A 5015-nucleotide genomic window follows, 5' to 3' on the forward strand; every position below is an offset into this window, starting at 1 on the left:
TAGACTCCTTTCAGACCTGAGTACAGTATTGTACTGTACAGGGAAAATATCTAAGACATATGACCTAATAAAGTGAACCAAGATTATGGCTTTACTAAATCAACAAGGATATGATTTAACTAAAGCAACAAGAATATGGCTGCTCACCTTAACTCAAGAGGACAACAAGCTTCATGGACTTAAGAAGGGGATCCAAGGCAGGGTGAGGCTACCTAGTGTGCACCTCCTGCAGCACCCGACCCACCACCTTCCTCGCCACACTCGTCACCACCACTTTCGACATTTTCACTAGCTAATGCACCCACTTTGCTCATAAACCCTTCAAAGTCTTTCTGACACCTCAGACATTGCATCATCCTCTTGATCTTCCCCAGGATATGGCTCTGTTGAAGTTGAAGGGAGTGATTCCTCACTTTCTTGAGGCCACAGGAAATGTGTGATGAAGGTTTGCTTCCGTCTGTTAACCTGGTTGTGCCTGTCTGTGTAGTAGCAGAAGGTTCTGTCCAGTGAAGTCATCACTTCCACCAATCGCAACTGACAGTGTTCGATGTCCTTCAATTCTTCCTTGAACTTATCTAGGGCACACACTACCCAGCCGATCTCCATCATCGACAAGTCTCCATTCTCCGTCACTGGTGGTGCTGGCTGTTCTGCTGCGGTCTCCAGTTCTCAGTCCTTTTGCTCTCAGCTCCGGATTTGAGCCACTCTTCCCTGCTGTCTCGCGTATTACAAGTTCAATTCACATGCTATTAAAAATACGTTACAATTCGATAAAAAATAGGTCCTCGCGTACAATGAGATTCACTTACTGTGAGCTCGGGTACTATGCATACCTACTGTAGTCAATTACAATTACGATTACACAAAAGTCTGTAATCGATTACAATCAATTACGATTACAGATTACGATTACCCCACGTCTGCTAAATATGTCAGATTGACCCCCTGGGGGTAGGTTTTTTTTTCAAGAATACTCCCCCAGTGAACCTGCTTGTCGTAAAAGGCGACTAAAAGGGTTGGCGGAGGATTAGTGCCCCTCCCCGGAAAACAACTAACTAAAAAGACAAACAATAAGCCTTGGACAAGGACTGACCAAAAGATGACGACGAAGGACCGGACAAAGGACATGGTTATCGGAACTTGGAATGTAAGGGGAGCGAATGATGAGGTGAAAGAGAGAGAGATTGTTCAGGTGCTTGAGGATGCGAAAGTTGATGTATGCGGAATAACTGAAATGAAATGGAGAGGTGAGAGTGTGAGAGAATGAGAGTATGGATGGGGTATATGTGCAGGAGTAAGTGAGAATGAGAGGGCAAAAGAAGGAGTATGTATAGTTGTGAGTAAAAAATGAAAGAAGAGCATAAGAGAGTATGGATCAGTTGGGTCAAGGATTGTGTGGGTAAGATTGAAAGTTGGAATACAAATGTGGGTGATAGTGTGTGTGTATGCTCCAACGCAAGATCGTGGAAGCAGAGTGAGAGAAGAGTTCTGGACAAATGTGGAAGTGTGCATGGAAAAGTTTGGAAGGAATGAGAGAGTGTTTTTGATCAGAGATATGAATGGTAAAGTAGAGAATGTGAAGATGGATGGAATAGTTGGTGAGTGGGGTGTGCCTGCTGAGATAGATGAGAATGGCAATGCTGGGAGGGGGTTGGTGATAGCCAATACCGCCTTCAGGCACAAGATGATTCACAGGTGTACATGGCGAGTGATGAGAAGGGTGGGTGGTGAACTGAATGAAAGGAAGGCAATGATTGACTATGTGTGTGTGGATGAAAGGATGCAAAAATGTGTAATGGATGCAAGAGCTTATAGAGGTTGGGGGAGTGGACTTTCTGACCACTACTTGGTGGTGGCCAGAATCAAGGACCAATTAGGATGGAGAAATAGAAGAAGGGAGAGACGGGAAGAAAGAGTATTTGGAAGGAGAGTGGAAAGGTTACAAGAGGGTGAGAAAAAGGCAGAGTATAAGAGAGATGTGGAGGAATAATTGGGCAAATATGATTTGGAGCAGATGGAGGATGTGGAAAGTGTGTGCAGGATATTTACAGAAGAAATATGTGCAGCATGTGATGTGGTGTGTGGAAGGAAGAGAAGACGGAGGGGTGTGCAAGGAACAGTGTGGTGGATTGAAGAGGTAAGACAGGCTTTGGCACAAAAGAAGAAAGCATACAATGAATGGATGAAAAATAAGGGCTTGGAAGAAGTTGAGAGGCAGAAGAGAGAGTTATATGTAGAAAGAAAGAGAGAGGTGAAAAGCTTAGTAAGAGAGAGTAAGAAGAGAGTGGATGAGGAATTTGGAAAGAATTTGAGTGTAAAGTGAATGGACTGTAAGAAAATGTTCTGGAAGGAGGTGAAGAGAGTAAGACAGGGTAGCATTCAAGTTAGCAGGGAAGTGAAAGATAAATAATTGTAGATTACTTGTGGAGAAGGGAGAAAAAGTGAGGAGATGGAAAGAACATTTTAAGCAATTGTTGAACATAGAAGATGGAAGTAATGCGAGTATAAGCGGCTGGGGATTGGCTGGGAGAAGGAAGGATGTGAGAAGACAGGAAGAAATCAGTAGGATAGAAGTTGTGGAAGCAATGAAGAAAGTCAAACTGGGGAGAGCCCCAGGAATTGGTGGAGTGTGTGGTGGTATGCTGAAGCATGGGGGAGAGATAGTAGTAGAATGGATGTGGAAGATGTGCAGATTGGATTGGAAGTCAGGTATAATTATTCCCTTGTACAAAGGGAATGGGGAAAAATAAGTGTGTGGTAATCATAGGGGCATTTGTCTTCTTAGTGTAATAGGAAGTGTGTATGGTAGGATACTTATTGACAGAGTTAAAGAAATAACAGCGGAATTAGTTGGAGAAGAACAGGGTGGTTTTAGGAAGGGAAGAGGTTGTGTAGATCAGATATTCATTCTTAGATCTTTAGTGTAAAAGTTTCTGGAGAAGGGAAAGAAAATGTATGCGGCTTTCATGGATTTGGAGGCCGAGGATGAGATGGAGGGATGGAGTGGAGAGGTATATGAGAGAGGGGGGTGTGAGTTGGGAGCGGGGCAGTGAACTGGTGGGGGACAGGGCGACGTGGAGGTGATTTGTTTGTGGCCACCCTGTGCAGGATTGAGGCATCTGGCAATAGATAGATAGATAGATAGTTTCTGAACACTGACTGACTCCAGAGCTAATATATAACACCGATGAAACTGGGCTAATGCGCCAATCCTTACCAATATCAACTCTTGCATGTGGCCATGAGAAAGTAGCAGTTGGATTCAAACAAAATAAGGATAGAGTGACTGTGCTTGTCTGTGCAAATGCGGCGGGTACACACAAACTCAAGCTGCTGGTTATTGGCAAGTACGGCAAGCCACGGTGTTTTAAAGGGTTGTCTTATTTTGCCAGTTTATTGCAAAGCACAGAATAGTGCCTGGATGGACTGTGAAATTTTTCTTTGGTGGTTTCACCACGTCTTTGTTCCAAGTGTTAAGAATCATCTTAAGAAAATTGGTAAGCCAGAGGACAGTAAAGTGGTGCTTGTGCTTAATAACTGCCGAGCGCTTCCCCCAGCTGATCAGCTCGTAAATGGTAACAGTTTTGCAATGTTCATGCCACTCAGTATTACCAGCCTTGTTTAACCCATGGACCAGGGTGTCATTCAAGACATCAAGATGTTGTACACGCGGGACTTTATGCGTAAAGTCCTAAATGCTTATGGGAAAATTGGCAAGTTTCGAAAGGAGTTCAACTGAAGAGAAGCCATTTACACTCTGGCAATCGCATGGAAAAATGTGAGGAAACAAACCGTCAGTAGGTGTTGGCACAAGATATGGCATAGGGTTATGACTGAATCCGAAAGCTCTGATGACGACGAACAATTTGAGGGCTTCCCGTCCGAAAAAACATCGAGTGAGGATCTTCAGGAGGAGGTATGCGACTTGGCAGGCCACATTGTTCCCCAGGAAGAAGTTCGGGAGTTGATGAAAGTTGATGAAAATATTCCTGCCGCCCATAATTTCAGCACCGAGCAAATAATAGATGTAGTGATGAACAGAGGAAAAGAAAACACCAAGGATCAAGAAAGTGACGAGGAAGAGCCTGAAGAGACTAAAATTTTCGTGGAGTGATGGAATATATGCAATGCCAACAGCCATACCACGTTGAGTACACCACTTCCCGTCCGATCAGCGAAGTTAAGCAACGTTGGGTCTGGTTAGTTCTTGGATGGGTGACCGACTGGGAACACCAGATGCTGTTGGCATCCCTACGTGTCAAGTGGGGTTGGTGGAGGATTAGTGCCCCTCCCTGTAAAACAATTAACTCTAAGCCGTTGGCCACCCCGTTTGGATACATGGCGTCTGGCAATGAATGAATGAATGAACACCGTCATCAAGTTTGCTGAGACGAAGCCATTTTTTTCCTCATAATCCATAATGTTTCTACATCAACTCAATAGCCAGATGATTACTGAGAGGTGCAAGAAAATTAGACAAAGTGACATTAGAATGATGTTCCAGAAAGCTGCCCAGCAGTCATCAAAACTGCCGCAGCAGCCAGAACCAGTGCCATCCACATCAGCTGTGGATGTGGAGGATGACTGTCCAGCTGTCCTTCGACTCTAACAATGTTCGTAAGGATGAGTGAGTACTTGCACAATATTTTATCAGTAGGCTGCGGAGTTGCATTATATATTAACTTTATTCATACAAGGTTTCTTGCTCAGAAAAGCTTAGTAGACTAACACATTGTTTCCCTAGTCACTTTTTCCCGCCAGCTTAAGTTACTGAAGTCACTTGCCAACAAATATATCATTCATCTTATCGTATTGGTTTTGTAGTTCTGCCAGCATATAACTGTACTTGAAAATTCTCAGTAAGAGGTGGGATATCAACTGCAAATTGGAATGCTGAATTAAAGTTTTCATTGAATGGGCTTCTTAGGAATGAGGGTGGGTGCAGGGAGACGGACAACAGTCACTCAGAAAAAACATGCGTAACCTGCTCCTGATGACATTCGAACGTGTGTTCC

At 43.9% G+C, this 5015-nt stretch overlaps 1 non-coding gene across 1 annotated transcript; it reads left to right on the top strand.

Moving 5' to 3' along the window:
* The first annotated feature begins 4129 nt into the window (after positions 1-4129).
* Positions 4130-4248, top strand: LOC145390028 (5S ribosomal RNA). The gene has a single exon (XR_013895563.1). It is a non-coding gene; the product is annotated as a 5S ribosomal RNA (ribosomal RNA).
* The last annotated feature ends 767 nt before the right edge of the window (positions 4249-5015 follow it).

The sequence above is a fragment of the Coenobita brevimanus genome, unplaced genomic scaffold, assembly GCF_032717465.1.
Source record: "Coenobita brevimanus isolate Jiangsu-jjx unplaced genomic scaffold, ASM3271746v2 jjx.HiC_scaffold_2749, whole genome shotgun sequence".
In the NCBI taxonomy this organism is placed as follows: domain Eukaryota; kingdom Metazoa; phylum Arthropoda; class Malacostraca; order Decapoda; family Coenobitidae; genus Coenobita; species Coenobita brevimanus.